This window comes from Delphinapterus leucas, chromosome 2, assembly GCF_059928025.1.
Source record: "Delphinapterus leucas isolate spDelLeu-1000000601 "Yukka" chromosome 2, BTC_Dleu_Yukka2, whole genome shotgun sequence".
Classification (NCBI taxonomy): domain Eukaryota; kingdom Metazoa; phylum Chordata; class Mammalia; order Artiodactyla; family Monodontidae; genus Delphinapterus; species Delphinapterus leucas.
Genome location: NC_143130.1, coordinates 126,052,719 through 126,072,618, shown reverse-complemented (window position 1 = coordinate 126,072,618; position 19,900 = coordinate 126,052,719).

Sequence of the window (19,900 nt, the reverse complement as noted above, 5' to 3'; positions counted from 1 at the left end):
TATCTTGAAGAAATTATATAGTCTCAATTTCTGTTTGTCCTTGAATTGGCTAGCAGCCAGTAGATGAGCAGCTTCCCATATTTACTATTGAGAATCTCTTGTCCTGTGTAATGGAAATGGTGTTGGTTTTAAAATAAAGCCATTTTCCACATGTACTGAAACTTGGAACTGCCTTGACTTCCTTGATATCAGTTTCACCTGAATGCTGAAGTTACACTTGCTTACAAATGACTAAGTGTCTACCTGAGCATCAGGTTTTCTGCCGTAGAAATTAAATATCATCCTGCTCGCCTGACGCCAGTTCTCTGCTTATGTCTGGTAATGTGCTGCTATCTTTTGGGTTAATTGGAACTCCATTTTCTATAAATATATCATATTTATTGTACTAGTTAGGGTAACTAGCAGCTGTAGCAACATAAGGCCCAAACTGAAGAATGTCTCAAACAGTGCAAGTTGATTTTTCGCTCACAGAATAGTCACAAGTAGATGGCACTGGCTTTTGTGTGGTTTTCCTTGTGGTGATTCAGGGACCCAGTCTATTTCTGTACTTTTGTTTCACCATTGTCGAGGGCAGCACAGGCCTATAGAATTTTTTGCAATGATGGATATGTGATAGTAACCATTAGCTATGTGGCTTTTGAGTGCCTGAAATGTGGCTAGTGTAACATGAGGAACTGAATTATAATTATATATAATTTTAATTAATTCAAATATAAATAGCCACATGTGACTGGTGACTGTCATAGTGGACATAGTGTAAATCTAGGGTCTTGTTGTCTTCATCTAACTAGAAAAGGGTTGAGAAAATATGGAGGAAACACAACCACTTCATAACTGTCTTGATCTGGAAAAGACACACATAGTTCTACTCACTATTCATTACCTAGGGTTTAGTAACCTGGACATACCTAACTGAAAGAAAGCTAAATTTTGTAATCCTGGTGTGTGCCCAGGAGGAAGAAGAAGAGGACCTCATAGACAGCAGTGAGCAGACTCTGCTGCACTGAGCAAAGAAATATATCTATTTAGTATCTGACTATCAAAATGGAATTTATTTTTTAAATTTTGGATTAAGTAATTAAAATATCATTACAGAAGAATCAAAATTCCTTTTTTTTTTTTTTTTTTTTTTTTGCGGTATGCAGGCCTCTCACTGTTGTGGCCTCTCCCGTTGCGGAGCACAGGCTCCAGACACACAGGCTCAGCGGCCATAGCTCACGGGCCTAGCCCCTCCGCGGCATGTGGGATCTTCCCGGACCAGGGCACAAACCCGTGTCCCCTGCATTAGCAGGCAGACTCTCAACCACTGCGCCACCAGGGAAGCCCCCCACATTCCTTTTTAGTTATTTGAACACCTCGGTATTGAAGAGAAGAAATGTCAACCTGATTTATTAAATACATATTTAATGAATAAATCTAGCATTCAGCTGAGGCAGGTGAAACTAAAATACGCCTTTCAAGCTTCACCTGGTCCTTTTCATCTGGACATATATTTCTGTTGCTCGTATAAAAACAGCCATAAACTGGGGGCAGGAAGAAGAAAACTGCCTCATTAAATCATGACTTCTTGATACCAACATGCTCACATGCCTTCTATTATGTTTCTTCAGCTTTTTTGGACTTTCCAGTCCCATTGCTCAATGGTGTGGCAACCCTAGTGCCCAGTTCTCTCATGATGCAGCTTCTCGCTAATTTTCTAATGCTGATTATACCTGTGCTGGCTGTGATTTTTCCTGGCCAGTCTCATAGCTGACTCTTACCTGCCATGAATGCCGACAATCATATTTACCCAGATATTTGCTTTTCTGACCAGTTACTATTTATGGCCTATACCGATCTGAGTTAACCTTACTAACCCCATGTGTGACTGACTTGCAAATGCTCAGACAGAAAGCTGAAGAGCCTTCTGGGTAATGTAATCTTTTAATCTGACATGACTTGGTCCCTTGATTCTTTCTTTATTCTTTTTTTTTTTTATATACAGGCTTTCCAAATACCTTTAATCACCTGTCAGGACTGATAGTAACTACCAAACTGTATCCTAAACATACATGACAGGAATAGTGTGTATGTGCATAGGTGTATTTTTCCTGAATTTGCATTAATGAATTTCTATCCACTTTGTATGTTTCTCTACCTAGCTTTACCTGCAGGTAGTATTTTATTAGGGACCTGAATAGAAGAACTTCAAAGAAATATGTCAGTTTAAAAAAATTGGTCATAGGAAGTAATCAAAGACAGTATTTCAAAACTTTCCTTTTAGGATACCTTTAAATTGCCACTTTTTTCTTTTGGCATTTTTGAATTGTGTTTCTTAAATGTACAGATATTGCTTTGTACAAATATACTAAACGTCTGAAATGGGACAAGGAGATTTCTTGACAGATTCATGAATAAAAAGACATGTCACTTTCTGACATTTTATCCTCTTAAATTTTGTAGCTGCCCATTTAACTTCTTTTAAGAAATCTGTTTCTTTCAAACTATTACCAAGAATTTTTGTTCAGAAATTTCATCTAGATGACAGAAATTTTAAGATGCCTTATGTTAAATTGCCAAGTATATTGGTGCTTTGGAGAAAACAGACTAATATGTAACATTTTTTTGAGTTAAGAAATCAAGAGTTAATGGGATCGGCTTATTATGTAAAGTTATGTATATACATAGTAGTAGTTTTGAATAATTCACTCAGCAAATATTTTCAACATTTACTTTTTTTTTATCATTTTAGGTGTCCAGCAAAGTGATTCAGTAATACATATACATATATCTATTATTTTTCAGATTCTTTTCCTATACAGGTTATTACAGACTATTGAGTAGAGTTCCCTGTGCTATACCGTAGGTCCTTGTTGCTTATCTATTTTATATATAGTAGTGTGTATATGTTAATCCCAGCCTCCTAATTTATCCCCCCCTCACATTTCCACTTTGATAACCATAAGTCTGTGAGTCTGTTTCTGTTTTGTAAATAAGTTCATTTGTATCATTTTTTTAGATTCCACATATAAGTGATATCACATGATATTTGTCTTTCTCTTTCTGACTTCACTAAGTATGATAATCTCTAGGTCCATCCATGTTGCTGCACATGGCATTATTTCATTCTTTTTTATGGCTGAGTAATATTCCATTGTATATATGTACCACATCTTTATCCATTCATCTGTCGATGGACATTTAGGTTGCTTCCGTGTCTTGGCTGTTGTGAATAGTGCTGCTGTGAACATAGGGGTGCATGTATTTTTTTGAATTACAGTTTTCTCTGGATATATGCCCAGGTGTGGGATTGTTGGATAAATGGTAGCTCTATTTTTAGTTTTTTAAGGAACCTCAATAACGTTCTCCAGAACCAATTTATATTCCCACCAACAGCGTAGGAGGATTCTCTTCTCTCGACACCCTCTCTAGAATTTATTGTTTGTAGATTTTTGGTGATGGTCATTCTGACCAGTGTGAGGTAATACCTCATTGTAGTTTTGATTTGCATTTCTCAATAATTAGTGATGTTGAGCATCTTTTCATGTGCTTTTTGGACACCTGGATGTCTTCTTTGGAGAAATGCCTACTTAGATCTTCTGCCCATTTTTTGATTGGGTTGTTTGTTTTTGACATTGAGCTGCATGAGAGCTGTTTGTATATTTTGGAGATTAATCCCTTGTCAGTGTTATCCTTAGCAAATATTTTCTCCCATTCTATGGGTTGTCTTTTTCTTGTTGTTGTTTATGGTTTCCTTTGTTGTGCAAAAGCTTTTAAGTTTAATTAGATCCCATTTGTTAATTTTTCTTTTTATTTTCATTACTCCCGGAGATGGATTCAAAAAATCTTTCTACAATTTATGTCAAAGAGTGTTCTGCCTATGTTTTCCTCTAAGAGTTTTATAGTATCTGGTCTTACATTTAGGTTGTTAATCCATTTTGAGTTTATTTTTGTGTATGGTGTTAGAGAATGTTCTAATTTCATTCTTTTACATGTGGGTGCCCAGTTTTCCCAGCACCACTTATTGAAGAGACTGTCTTTTCTCCATTGTATATTCTTGCCTCTTTTGTCTTAGATTAATTGACTGTAGCTGCATGGGTTTATTTCTGGGCTTTCTATCCTTTTCCATTGATCTATAAGTCTCTCTTTGTGCCAGTACCATACTTTTTTGATTACTGTAGCTTTGTATTATAGTCTGAAGTCAGGGAACCTGATTCCTCCAGTTCCATTTTTCTTTCTCAAGATTGCTTTGGCTATTCAGGGTCTTTGGTATTTCCATAACAATTTTAAGATATTTTGTTCCAGATTTGCAAAAAAATGCCATTGGTAGTTTGAGTGGGGTTGCATTTAAACTGTAGATTGTCTTGGGTAGTACAGTTATTTTGACAATATTGAGTCTTCCAACTGAAGAGCATGGTATATCTTTCCATCTTCTTGTGTCATCTTTGATTTCTTTCATCAGTGTCTTACAGTTTTAGGAGTACAGGTCTTTTGCCTCCTTAGGTAAGTTTATTCCTAGGTATTTTATTCTTTTTGTTGCAATGGTAAATGGGATTGTTTTCTTAATTTCCCTTTTTGATCTTTTGTTGTTAATGTATAGAAATGCAGGAGATTTTTGTGTATTAATTTCATATCCTGCAACTCTACCGAATTCATTGATGAGCTCTAGTACTTTTCTGGTAGCATCTTTGGGGTTTTCTATGTATGGTATCATGACATCTGCAAACAGTGATAGTTTTACTTCTTCTTTTCCAATTTGGATTACTTTTATTTCTTTTCTTCTCTGATTGACACGGCCAGGACTTCCAAAACTATGTTGCATAAAAGTGGCAAGAGTGGACATCCTTGTCTTGTTCCTGATCTTAGAGGAAATGTTTTCAGCTCTTCCTCATTGAGTATGATGTTAGCTATGGGTTGGTCATATATGGCCTTTATTATGTTGAAGTATGTTTCCTCTATGCCCACTTTCTGGAGAGATTTTATTATAAATGGGTACTTAATTTTGTCAAAAGCTTTTTCACATCTATTGAGATGACCATATGGTTTTTATTTTTCAGTTTATTAATGTGGTGTTTCGAACTGATTGATTTGCAGGTATTGAAAAATACTTCCATCCCTGGGATAAACCCCATTGATAATGGTGTATGATCCTTTTCATGGATTGTTGGATTTGGTTTACTAGTATTTTGTTGAGGACTTTTACAACTATGTTCATCAGTGATATTGACCTGTAATTTTCTTTTTTTGTGGTTTCTTTGTCTGGTTTTTGTATCAGGGTGATGGTGGCCTCATAGAATAAGTTTGGGAATGTTCCTTCCTCTGCACCTTTTGTTGTGGTGAGAAGTGAAGAGTTAATGAGACTGGCTTATTATGTAAATTTATGTATATACATTGTGGTAGCTTTGAATAATTCATCACTCTTAAAAATTAGTAAATCTATACTACTAGCTTCAAGGTTAACATGTGTCAGAGAAAATGAAAGAAAATGGTATGTATACAATGTTATGGAATTCTAATGCAAAGATACCATTGAATTTTACAAACTGAACTGAATTTTTTTACTAGACAATGAGGGCAAAGGACTAAGTTGTATTTATTGTTTTGTCCACCAAAATCTAGTTCAGTCCATGGCACATAGTAAGCATTTCATTGATGTTGTTTTGATTAGCCTTAAAAGGAAGTTTCTACTTAAAACTCTGTTTTTAATGTTATCTAGCCGAGGAAAAAAATTATAATACTTCTAATAAGGTGTATTAGAGAGCAATTTTATTGTGATAATAATTCAATTCACAAACCTCATCCCAGAGCTTACTGCCCCAGGTACATCATGGAAGAGTGAATAACATCCATTTCTAATAAATGAAATAAAGCCATCCAGTGTCTTTACTAAATCAGGATAAATGACAAGGCTATGGGACAGAAAAATATCAATTAAGTCCATTGATATTGTTTTAGCTCACCCAATAATTATGACAAAAATACCATGAAATCAAAAATGTATAGCCATTAATGCCTTTAATTTATCTAATTTTATTCTGAAAGGGAAAATAAGAAAAAAAAAAAACCTGCTTCATAAAACCACTGATGCAAAAGCAATAAGAAACTTGAATTTCCCTTAGATGAATTGCCAAACCCCTATTGTTTGCTTTGAGACTCTCCCTAAAGTATTTATGTAGGAGAATAAACCAATTTTCATGGCTTGGTTAATATTATTTTTAGAGGAAGGAAGTTCACCTACTAACATAGTGAAACAAATCCTCCCATTGGCAAAGAAAATAATTCAAAATTACTGTGCATTATAGACATCTCTTGTAATTGCCATTTACTTTCTTAAGGTAGTATTTTAATTAATGCCTTATTAGATTATAGTTCTGGATGTATATAGGATATATTGAAGGCTCAACCTGACCTACTTTGGAGGAAGAAAAAGCAATGTTGATCAAGTATATGATGAGAATTCACTTTCATACATCAACCTTAACCGGTAGACAGTACTGGACCTCTGAAGAGCTTTTGTGCCAGCTTTATAGCTTATTGCCTTCACCCATTATTTCAGCCATGCAGCATTTATTCTGTTTCATCTTCAACAAGCTTTATTTGCATACCTGGTACCTCTTACTTCCTGCCCTAGGTCTTCTCCGGAGACATGGTATAGGGAGGCAGCTGGGAACCTGCAGAAATTGCTTGATCCTCATGAATGTACCCCTTGAAAATGTGTGAGTTAACACTTCATAGGGTGACACATTATCAGTGGGGGAGAGGAGCCACCAGATAGCTAAATGCTTCCTTCCTTTGTCCCCTGGGTGGATAGTTTTGAGGTATAGTTTCTAAGCCTCCTCAGATATTTTTGGTGGCATCAAGTGATGAGTCACCCTTAGTTGCAGTCATTGTCATATCCATCTTTGTATTGGTTTTTCTCCTTTCCTCACTCCGACTTGCTGGTATTCCAAAATAAACTATCTGACTTTAGGTCTTGGTTTCAGGCTCTGCTTTTGCCAAGAGGGTTGGTAATGGTATTAGCCCTAGAAAGCATACCTACAGGATAGGATTTGGGAACTGTATTATTTACTAGTCATCTGACAACAGGGGCCTATTACTGATAGGAAATAGTGCTGGACAGCACCACCATGTGAGAGCTTTCAGAATCCTGATCTCTTAGCATGGCACCTACAGAACATTACATTGGAACAAGGGACTCAATTTATAATGAGACTCTACAATATGCACAAAACCATGGGACCCACTGGTCTTCCCATACATCTCATCATCCAGAAACATCTAGACTGATATAGAACCATAGATTGACCTCATAAAATTTCAGCTAAAATGCCAGCTCAGGGACTGCCACTGAGGGTTAGAGTTCTACCTTCTAGAATGTGGCATAGATGTTGAACCAATGATTGGTATGTTGTGCTACATCCTAAAAAATACTCAGCTGGTAACCAAGAAGTAGAACTAAGATGGACCCCATTCATCCTAACTTCTGTTGGCCTGCACTTGCAGAAACCAAGGCCTCAACAGGGCAAGACAGTTGAGGGATTCCTTGAGGGATGGTCTGAGTTACATCACCAGAAAAAAACACTGGAGCAGCTGATAGGAGAAACGAGAGACCAAGAAATCTAGAACACATGGTGGAGAAGGATAGGAGAAAAATGGTGCATATTAATTAAGGACTCAAAGTGAGTTGGAGGAGCAGGGTCTACAATTAGTCATAATGACTGTCTTTCATGAAACCTCATACAGTTTGGATTTGGCTGAACGGGATTAGGATGGGGATTAATGGAGAGTAAACACATATCTACATGTCTGAGTGGGGCATGGGTTGGATTGTACAAAATGCCTCTTTAAAGCACCTCAAATCCTCTTGGCTTCATCTCATATACTAGCATAGCTGTGGCAACTAATTTTGAGTGGGTAAAGCATGAGAGTTTGTCATGTCAAGCATATATTCTAAACGTCTTGCTTCTTACCCAAGTTCTTCTCTGATGCCTTGACATAAGAACTTGCAGAAAACTTATGTCTCTCACACATACACAATTTGGAAGTACTAAAGAGTTTATAACCCAGGAGCAATCTTTTATTCCACTAGGAGAGAGAATGACAATAAAGCTTCCCTTTTTTATCCTTGGAGGGAATGGTTTAGAGATACGTTTCCTAAGACTTTGCAACAGATCCCAGCAACGCTGAATTGATCACACACACGGTGATGGCTAAGTCAATAATACACCAAGACATTAACTTCCCCTCCTTCCCTGTGCCACTCTTCCAGTCTTTCATTTTCTGTTCCAATAGACAGGCTTTTGTCTCAGACACTGTTATATGGGTACCTAGCTTAAGAAAAAACATTAGTAAAGAAAGTATGTAATTGCAATTCATTCTGGTGTTAGAGGGGAAAAAAGCAACAGCTAGATCTAGACAAAATTTTGAAGTAGAAGAATTTGCCTTTCATGTTTGCTTGTTTTCCTCTTGAGAATCATTCTGTAATTATTCTCATTAATGTGCTGGGATCCCATGCTCTGCGTTTCATTGCTACTGACAAGTAAATGACTTACCTGTTAACATATTTTGTAGAAAATAATATATAGGTCAGTATGCAAAATGACTTTAGTTTTCATGATATATCACTATTTTCTAATACCTACCTATAACTCAACTTTGATTTAAGAAATTTATTCCTGGGTTTGCCTAAAAACTACATTAATTTGTCATTGAAATAGAAAAATCATGTTTTCTGATTTTTATATTGGTAATTTTTGCTCTGATTTAGTAAAATTGGAAAAGATCATTTCATTATTCAGCATAAGTTGTTTATGCTTAACTGTGTCTACTACAACACTGTTTTTTGGGTTTTTTTGCGGTACACGGGCCTCTCGCTGTTGTGGCCTCTCCCGTTGCGGAGCACAGGCTCCAGACACGCAGGCCCAGCGGCCACGGCCCACAGGCCCAGCCGCCCCACGGCATGCAGGATCCTCCCGGACCGGGGCACGAACCCATGTCCCCCGCATCGGCAGGTGGACTCTCAACCACTGCGCCACCAGGGAAGCCCCCTGTTTCGTTTTGTTTTTTTAACATCTTTATTGGAGTATAATTGCTTTACATTGTTGTGTTAGTTTCTGCTTTATAACAAAGTGAATCAGCTATATGTATACTTATATGTCCATATCCCCTCCCTCTTGCGTCTCCCTCTCACCTTCCCTATCCCACCCCTCTAGGTGGTCTCAAAGCACCAAGCTGATCTCCCTGTGCTATGCAACTGCTTCCCACTAGCTATCAATTTTACATTTGGTAGTGTATATATGTCCATACTACTCTCTGACGTAGTCCCAGCTTACCCTTCCCCCTCCTCCTGTCCTCAACTCCATTCTCTACATCTGGGGTCTTTATTCCTGTCCTCCCACTAGGTTCATCAGAACCTTTTTTTTTTAATTTTGATTCCATATATATGTGTTAGCATACGGTATTTGTTTTTCTCTTTCTGACTTACTTCACTCTGAATGACAGATTCTAGTCCATCCACCTCACTACAAATAACTCAATTTTGTTTCTTTTTGTGGCTGAGTAATATTCCTTGTATATATGTGCCACATCTTCTTTATCCATTCATCTGTCAGTGGGCACATAGGTTGCTTCCATGTGCTGGCTATTGTAAATAGTGCTGCAATGAACATTGTGGTACACGACTCTGTTTGAGTTATTTCATTTCTTTTTACAGCTGAGTAATATTCCATCATATACATGTGCCACATCTTCTTTATCTATTCATCTGTTGATGGACACTTAGGTTGCTTCCATATGCTGGCTACTGTAAATAGTGCTGCAATGAACGTTGGGGTACATGACTCTTTTTGAAATATGGTTTTCTCAGGGTATATGCCCAGTAGTGGGATTGCTGGGTCATATGTTAGTTCTATTTTTAGTTTTTTAAGGAACCTCCATACTCTTCTCCATAGTGGCTGTATCAATTTACATTCCCACCAACAGTGTAGGAGGGTTCCCTTTTCTCCACACCCTCTCCAGCATTTAGTGTTTGTAGATTTTTTGATGATGGCCATTCTGACTCATGTGAGGTGATACCTCATTGTAGTTTTGATTTGCATTTCTCTAATGATTAGTGATGTTGAGCATCCTTTCATGTGTTTGTTGGCAATCTGTATATCTTCTTTGGAGAAACGTCTATTTAGGTCTTCTGCCCATTTTTGGATTGGGTTGTTTGTGTTTTTGATATTGAGCTGTATGAGCTGCTTATATATTTTGAAGATTAAACATTTGTCAGTTGCTTCATTTGCAAATATTTTCTGCCATTCTGAGAGTTGTCTTTTTGTGATCTTTATGGTTTCCTATGTTGTACAAAAGACTTTTAAGTCCCATTTGTTTATTTTTGTTTTTATTTCTGTTTCTCTAGGAGGTGGGTCAAAAAGGATCTTGCTGTGATTTATGTCATAGAGTGTTCTGCCTGTGTTTTCCTCTAAGAGTTTTATAGTGTCTGGCCTTATATTTAGGTCTTTAATCCATTCTGAGTTTATTTTTGTATATGGTGTTAAGGAGTGTTCTAATTTCATTCTTTTACAGGTAGCTGTCCACTTTTCCCAGTACCACTTATTGAAGAGGCTGTCTTTTCTCCACTGTATATTCTTGCTTCCTTTATCAAAGATAAGAAATAAAAGATGATACAAACAGATGGAGAGAGATACCATGTTGTTGGATTGGAAAAATAACATTGTGAAAATGACTATACTACCCAAAGCAATCTTCAGGTTCAATACAATCCCTATAAAACTACCAATGGCACTTTTCACAGAACTAGAATAAAAATTTTCACAATTTATATGCAAACACAAAAGACCCCGAATAGCCAAAGCAGTCTTGAGATACAGCACTCTTTTGTTCTAAATCCAGTCATTAAAAATCTAAGAAAAAAAAAAAAATCTAAGGATAGTACTGTGCAACTATGCATGTACAAGCATTTTTTGTTTCTTCCATTTGCCTGTATTCTTTACATCATTTTTTTATAATATGGAATAATTTTCAAGTTGGAAAAGATAAGACTAAAATAGAATGTGAAAATAAAGTGCCCATGGCTGTTCGGTGTGAGAGTAACAATCATAAATAGGAGTGAACATTTTCTGCCATTTGCTTCATTTTTATGATTACTCATGGTTAAATAGCTGTGTTTAAAGTTGTAGATGCAGGAGTTCTGCCTCTAATCTTGTAGAAGTGACAATGATGAATTTTGTAGTAGAGAAGTAAATACTTTCACAAAACATAAAGAAGCATAAAGAAGAAAACTAAAATATAATTGGTTAATACTTGAGGCTATAGGGTGTACCACCTATCTCTTTATCAATGTTCTAAATCTTTTTACATTTGTTGGCTCTATGTTCCTTTTATTTTTTCATTCTTTTTATTGAAGTATAGTTGATTTACAATAACAGTTTCAGGTGGACAGCATAGAGATTCAGTATTTTTACAGATTATACTCCATTAAAACTTATTACAAGATAATGGCTGTAATTCCCTGTGCAATGTATACTTGTTGCTTATCAATTTTATGCATTTTAGTTATACATTATAGTTTGTGTCTCCTAATCCCACACCGTAACGTGCCCCTCCCCCCTTCCCTCTCCCCTTTGGTAACCACTAGTTTGTTTTCTATATCTGTGAAAACAAACTGTTTTCTATTTTTGTTTTGCATATACATTCGTTTGTATTATTTTTTTAGATTCCACATACAAGTGCTATTGTACAGTATTTCTTTCTCTGTCTGACTTATTTCACTAAACAATTTGTTTCTAAGCAATTTATTTCTCTAGGTTCATCCATGTTTGCTGCCAGTGGCAGAATTTCATTCTTTTTTATGGCTGAGTAATATTCCATCGTACATATATACCACATCTTCTTTATCGATTCATCTGTTGATGGACATTTAGGTTGCATCATATCTTGGCTATTGTAAATAATGCTGCTATGAATGTTGGGGGTGCATGTATTTTTTTTTGATTTAGTGTTTTCATTTTTTTCTAGCTATATACCAAAAAGTGGAGTTGCTGGATCACATGGTAGTTCTACTTTTAGATTTTAGAGGAACCTCCATACTGTTTTCCATAGCAGCTGCACAAATTTACATTCATACCAACAGTGTACATGGGTTCCCTTTTCCTCACATCCTCGCCAACATTAGTCATTTGTAGACATTTTGATGAGAGCCTTTCTGCAGGTGTGAGGTGATACCTCATTGTTGTTTTGATCTGCATTTCTCTAATGATTACTGATGTTGAGCATCTTTTCTGGTGCCTGTTAGCCATCTGTATGTCTTCTTTGGAAAAATGTCTTGGCCATGTTGGGTCTTTGTTGCTGTGTGTGGGCTTTCTCTAGTTGCAGCCAGTGGGGGCTACTCTTTGTTGCGGTGCATGGACTTCTCATTACAGTGGCTTCTCTTGTTGCGGAGCATGGCCTCTAGAGTGCAGGCTCAGTAGTTGTGACGCATGGGCTTAGTTGCTCCATGGCATGTGGGATCTTCCAGGACCAGGGATTGAACCTGTGTCCCCTGCATTGGCAGGCTGATTCTTAACCACTGTGCCACAAGGGAAGTCCTGGGAAAATGTCTATTCAGGTCTTTTGCCATTTTTCGATTGGTTTGTATGTTTTTTTGATACTGAGCTGTATGAGCTGTTTATATATTTTGGGTACTAACCCTTTGTTTGTCATATCATTTACAAATTTTTTCTCCCAGGTTCTTTTTATTTCATTTTCATGAATTCCTTTGCCTTGCAAAAGCTTTTAAATTTAATTTGGTCCCATTTGTTTATTTTTGCTTTCATTTCTTTTAGCAGCCAGATCAAAAAATTTTTGCTATGATTTCTGTAAAAGAGTGTTTGCCTATGTTCTCTTCTAGAGGTTTTTATGATTTCAGTTCTCACATTTAGTTCTTTAATCCATTTTGCATGTATTTTTGTATAAGGTATGGGCAAATGTTCTAATCCCATTCCTTTACATGCAGCTGTCCACTTTTCCCAGCACCACTTATTGAGGATTATCTTTTCTCCGTTGTATATTCTTTATTCCTTTGTTGTAGATTAATTGACCATAGGTATGCAGGTTTATTTCTGTGCTCTCTATTCTATTCTGCTGATCTACGTACCTGTTTCTGTGCCAGTACCATACTGTTTTGAATACTGTTTGTTTGTAGCTTTGTAATATATTAGTATAGTCTGAAGTCTAGGAGCATAATACCTCCAGTTTTGTTCTTTTTTCTCAAAACTGCTGTGGCAATTTGGGGTATTTTGTGGTTCCATCTGAATTGTAGGAATATTTGTTGTAGTTCTGTGAAAAATGTCCTGGGTATTTTGTTAGGGATTGCGTTAAATCTGTAGACTGCTTTGGGTAGTATGTTCTTTTTAACAATATTAATTCTTCTAATCCAAGAGCATGTGATATCATTTTATTTTTTGTATCATCAATTTTCTTCACCAATGTTTTGTAGTTTTCAGAGTATAAGTCTTTCACCTCCATGGTTACATTTATTCCTAGGTATTTTATTCTTTTTGATGAGATTTTAAATGGGATTCTTTTTTTTTTTTTAGTTTTTCTTTCTGATATTTTATGACTAATGTACAGTAAAGCAACAGATTTCTGTATATTAATATTCTGTCTTGCAACCTTGTTGAAATCATTGATTAGCTCTAATAGTTTTTGGGTGGAGACTTTGGGGTTTTCTATAAAAAGTATCATGTAATCTGCAAAAAGTGACAATCTTACTTCTTCCCTTCCAATTTGGATGATTTTATTTCTTGTCTGATTGTTGTGTCTAGGACTTTCAATACTAAGTTAAATGGAAGTGGTGAGAGTGGACACCCTTGTCTTGTTCCTGAATTTAGAGAAAAGGCTCTCAGCTTTTCACTGTTGAGTATGCTGTTAGCTGTGTGTTTGTCAGAAATGGCCTTTATTATGTTGAAATGTATTCCCTTTATATCAACTTTGATGAGAACCTTTATAATGAATGGATGTTGAATTTTGTCAAATGCTATTTTTAGGCCTATTGAGATAATAATGTGATTTTTATACTGCTTTTTGTTAATGTGGTGTATCACATTGACTGATTTGCAAATGTTGAACCATCCTTATATCCTTGGAATAAATCCCACTTGATCATGATATATGACCACTTTTATATATTGTTGGATTTGGTTTGCTGATATTTTGTTGAGAATATTTTATCTATATTCATCAAAGATATTGGCCTGAAATTTTCTTTTTTTGTAGTGTCTTTATTTGGTTTTGGTATCAGGGTAATGGTGGCATCATAGAATGAATTTGGGAGTGTTCCCTTCTCTTCAATTTTTTTGAATAGTCTGAGAGGATAGGTATTAGTTCTTCTTTATATGTTTGGTAGAATTCCCCTGTGAAGCCATCCAGTCCTAGACTTTTTTTGCTGAGAGTTTTTTGATTACTGATTCAATTTCATTACTATTGATTAGTCTATTCAGATTATCAATTTCTTCCTGATATAGTCTGGGAGATTGTATATTTCTAGGAATTTATCTACTTTTTTTCTAGGTGTCCAATTTGTTGGTATATAACTTTTCATAGTATTCCCTTATGCTTTTTTAGTTATCTCTGTGGTATTGGTTGTTATCTATCCTCTTTCATTTCTTTTTTTTTTTGTGGGGGGGGTCCTCTCTCTTTTCTTCTTGGTGAGCCTGGGTAAATGTTTATCAGTTTTGTTTATGCTTAAAAAAATTCATGTTTTATTGATATTTTCTGTAGTTTTTTAAAGTATCTTTTATTCATTTACTCTCTGATCTTTATTATTTCCTCCTATCTGCTGACTTGGGGCCTTCTTTGTTTTTCTTTTTCTAATTCCTTTAGGTGTTAAGTAGGTTGTTTGTTTGAGATATTTCTTGTTTCTTGAGGAAGGCCTGTATTGCTATAAGCTTCCCTCTTAGAACTACTTGTGCTGTATCCCATAGATTTTGAAGTGTTGTATTGCATTATTTGTCTCAAGGTATTTTCTGATGTCATATTTGATTTCTTCGTTGACCCATTAATTTTTTAGTAGCACATTACATCTCCTCATACTTGTCCTTTTCTCATTTTTCTTTCTATAATTGATTTCTACTTTCATATCGTTTGGCTGGAGAAAATACTGATATAATTTCTGTTTTCTTGAATTTGTTGAGGCTTATTTTATGGCCTAGCATGTGATCTATACTGAAAAACTTTCCATGATGTGTATTCTGCTAGTTTGGATGTAATGTTCTGTAAATATCTATTAAGTTCATTTGATCTATTGTGTCATTTAAGACCATCGATGTAAGTAGGGTGTTAAAGTCCCCTATAATTTTTATATTATTTTCAGTTTATCACTTTATGTCTGTTAGTATTTGCTTTATTTACTTAGGTGCTCCTGAATTGGGTGCGTATATGTTAATGAGTGCAATATCCTCTTGTATTGATCCCTTTATCATTATAATGCCCTTTTTTGTCTTTTGTTAAAGCTTTTGTTTTAAAGTCTATTTTGTCTGATATGAGTGTTGCCACCCATGCTTTTTCTTGTCTTTTCCATTTGCATGAAACATCTTCCATCCCCTAACTTTCAGTCTGTGTGGTTCTTTATCACTGAAGTTTAGCTCTTTTAAGCTCTTCTAAGGGTCTTTTTTAAAAAAAATCCAATCAGCCACACTATGTTTTGATTGGAGCATTTAGTCCATTGACATTTAATGTAATTATTGATAGGTATGTACTTATTATCCTTTTAGTACTTGTTTTCTGGTTGATTTGTAGTTCTTCTCTGTTCATTTCTTCTTTTTGTTTCTTCCCTTGTGGTTTGATAATTTTCTTTAGTAGTATTCTGGTGTTCTTTTCTTCTTGGTTTTTGTATTTCTATTGTAGGAGTTTTTGACTTTTGGTTACCATGGGGTTCATATATGTTGAACTGTGTCTATAATTATTGTCTGAAGCTAGTGGACGTGACATTTAAGTTAAAACACATTCTAAAAGATCTATATTTTAAACCCCTCCTCCACCTTTTATGTTTTTCATGTCATATTTTATATCTTCATGCTTATTCATTAACTGTTTATTGTATTTATAGTTACTTTTACAATTTTTGTCTTTTAATCTACATACTGGCTTATTTAAGTGGTTGATCCTCAGTCCTTACTATATATTTGCCTTTCCTAATGGGATTTTCCCTTTCCTATAGATTCTTGCTTCTTTTCCATTTTGAGAAGACCCTCTAACATTTCTGTCAGGGTAAGTTTAATATTGATGAACTCTTTTATTTATTGTTTGTCTGAGAAGTTCTTTATTTCCTCTTCTATTCTAAATGGTAATCTTGTTGTGTAGAGTGTCCTATGTTGCAGGATTTTCCCTTTTAGCACTTTGAATATATCATACCACTCCCTTCTGGCCTTCAAAGTTTCTGCAGAGAAATCAGCTGATAGTCATATGGGGATTCCCTTGTAACTGACTCTCTGTTTTTCTCTTGCTGCCTTTAGAATTCCCTCTTTAACTTTTGTCTTACTAATTGTGATATGTTTTGCTATGAGTCTGTTTGCATTGATCTTGTTTGAGACCCTCTGTGTTTCATGTACCTGGATATCTGTTTCTTTTTCAGATTTGGGAAATTTTCACCATAATCTCCTCAAACACATTTCAATCTTCTTCTCTCTCTCTTCTCCTTCTAGGACCCCTATAATACAAATGTTGGAATGCTTAATGTTATCCCAGAGATCTCTTAAATTGATTTCACTTTTTAAAAAAAAATTTTTTTTTTTTTTGCTCTTCTGATTGGGTGATTTCCATTATTCTATCTTCCAGATAACTTATGCATTGTTCTGTATCACTTAGTCTTCTATTAATTCCTTATACTTTGTTTTTTATTCCAGCTATTGAATTCTTCATTTCTGATTTAGTCATTTTTATTTTCTAGTTCCTTGTTAAAATGTTCATGGTTTAGGTCAATTCTTTCCCTAATTCAGTTAACATTTTTATTACCAGTGTTTTGACTTCTTTATCTGGTAAATTGTTTATTTCTGTTTCATTATTTATTTTTTAGGTGCTTTTTCTCACTCTTTCAGTTGAGAGTAGTTCCTCTGCCTTTTCATTTTGCTTAACTTTCTCTGCCTTTATGAATTTAGGTGAAACTGTTACCTAGTGTGGTCTTAAAGTGGTGTTCTTTTGTGGGAGCAACCCTATACAGACTTTGTGTGCCCAGTGCCTTTGTTAGGAGATTTGGATTTGGCATGGACATAAGTCACATCTTCCTCAGGGTGTGTGGCGTTTATCACCTTGGTAGGGAGTGAAACTGGAGATGGAGGGGCTAGAGGCAATGCCACATATGAGATGGGACTTCCCCTCTGCTCAGTGGCCATCACCACCCTGTCCAGGGTGGGGTCTGATCCCCAGTTGCTGGAGCAGAAGCCCAGAGGGTCAAGCCCAAGATGGCTCTTTTCCAGTTAAGTTTGTGCTTTCCCCTCTCCCTGCGCTGGAAACTTTACCTCAGAGGAGGGGAGTACCAAAGCAAATGTTGCCTGTGCACAGATAGAGGTTCAGTGTATTGCCTGTGTAGGCATTCATGGCTCCATTCAGACACATTCTCAGGTGAAATTTCCCTTTGTCCCTCACAGCCAATCATTTTCCCCTGCCTCTGACCTCTTACCCCGTTGTGGAACTACTCAGTGTGGCTGGCAGGGGCCTGCATGGTCTCTTGGCATGTATTGGAATGTTAGCTGTGGTGGGGCATCTGCCATCAGAGATCTGGATAGCTTCTAAGGTGCAGCTTGAGTAAGCTCTAATAATGGCTACTACTGCCCCAGCTGAGCCCCATTTCAGTACCAGGTCACCTCTGTCTCACAGTCAAGTCCTTTCTCTGGTCATAGCTCCCCCAGATCCAGTGCTGCACTGTGGCATGGAATGAGCCAGCCTGAAGTATTTGCTAGGCTCAGGCTTGGATGTATGGTGAAGTACTTGCAGTAAACACGGTGGCCACTAGAGCAGACCTTTCTCCATTCTGCCTCAGGGTCTAGCCAGCCCATGCATGCCCCTCATGAGTGGAGTTCAGGGTTTCCCCAGCTATTCTATATGTCGCAGCCTTCCTCCAACCAGCCAAGGGGCTTGTCTCCTCCACCCAGGACCCAAGGATGGGGACACCTAATCTGTGGCTCAACCTGCTCACTCCTCAGGGCAGGTGTCCTGCATGGAATTTCCCTTTTCCTTTGAATCCTTCCCAGGGGCACAGGTCCTAACTTGATCACTTTTATTCCTTTTCTACCTGATTATGTGTGTCTCTTTCTGACAGCCTTGGTTGTACAGAGGTCTTTCTGCCAATTTCCAGTTAGTTTTCAGTGAGAAGTTTTTCATATGGAGATATATTTTTCATGTGGGGAAAGGTGAGTTCCACATCCTCTTACTCTGCCCTCTTGATCTCCTCTTAGGCCTGTGTTTCTTGAAGCTGTGGGAATTATAAGTTCACATTAGTTTGGCAATTAATATTTTTCAGGTGTCTTCAGATAGTTTGCATACATTGTCTCATTCCTTAAAAAGCACAACAAATACATGCTAATAATTGTGAAAGCTGGGGATCAACTAGATTATGTGACTCTACCTAAGGACTCAGCCCCTATTCAATCAGTGAATAGCTAACATCAGTGTTTTTTTGTCCTTCCTGTATGTAATTTGCCTCCATTCACTTCATGACCAGAGTAATTTAAAAATTTTTCTTATTTACATAGTTCACCATTGTCCTTTAATGAATGCAAAAAAAAAACAGTTGAATACATTGTAATTTATTAATGAGCTATGTGTATCCCTCTATGCATATTCTCAAAATTGCTAAATCAGTGGGTTTAATAAAGAGAAAGACAGTTATGGTCAAGGGGCTGATTCTCTGGTGAGACTAAAATTATCAGAGCTTTTTCAAAATCAAACATGAGTTAAAATATCATTATTCATTTATTACATAATTGTGCTGAAGAAATATGAAAAGAGTGGGGATATTTATTATTAATAGGCATAATACACGAGATGGTTTGATAAAACTTGGAATTAAACCAACACTAAAAAAACCAAATGTCAAGACACAAAAAGGCAGTCTATCCTCAAATATTACCACTGACATGAAGCACTCAGAGACTAAATAATAGTCCTTTATCTTTAACCATCTCATTTATTGGCAGCTTCATCTTTCTAATTCTTCAGGCAAAAAAACTTGCATAATTTTTGACTCCTTCCTCTCATAACTTACATGTAATCCATTATCTACCCCCTGATAGCTCTACATGCACATTTTATGCAGAATCCAGCTGTTCTTCATCTTCACTGTAACTACTCTAATCCAAAAATCTAGCAGTCTTTAGCAGTTTTCTTGATTCGACCCTTGCCCCCTTTAGTCACTTCTAAACAAAGGAAGGCTGTTAAAATGAGTTAGATAATGTTACTTCAGCTCAAAACCTTTGGGCAACTTCTTATCTCATGCAGAGTAAAAGCTAAATTCATTAAAATGGGATACAGGCCCTAGATGATATTGGCCTCTTGCCTCTTATACCCAGCTCTCTGTCTTATCCACTGTTACTCTCTTTCCATTTCACTGCATTCCACCATCCTGTCCTCTTCTCTTCTGGGACATATCAAGCACACTGAATCCTCAGGACCTTAGCATTTTCTGTTTGCTCTGCCTAGAATCTTCTTTTCTCATGTAGTATGGCTCATTACCCCAGCTTCTTTAAGTCTTCATATAAATGCCACATTCTCATTAAGGCTTGACCTTATTTAAAATTCCAAACTCCCCTGTCAACTCTGTTTATTGCCCTTCCTTTATCTTACCCCATTACACTATCACTAGCTTACATATAATATATATTTTACTTATATTTTATAAACTTATTATATATAAGTATATATATAAATATAATATATACTTATA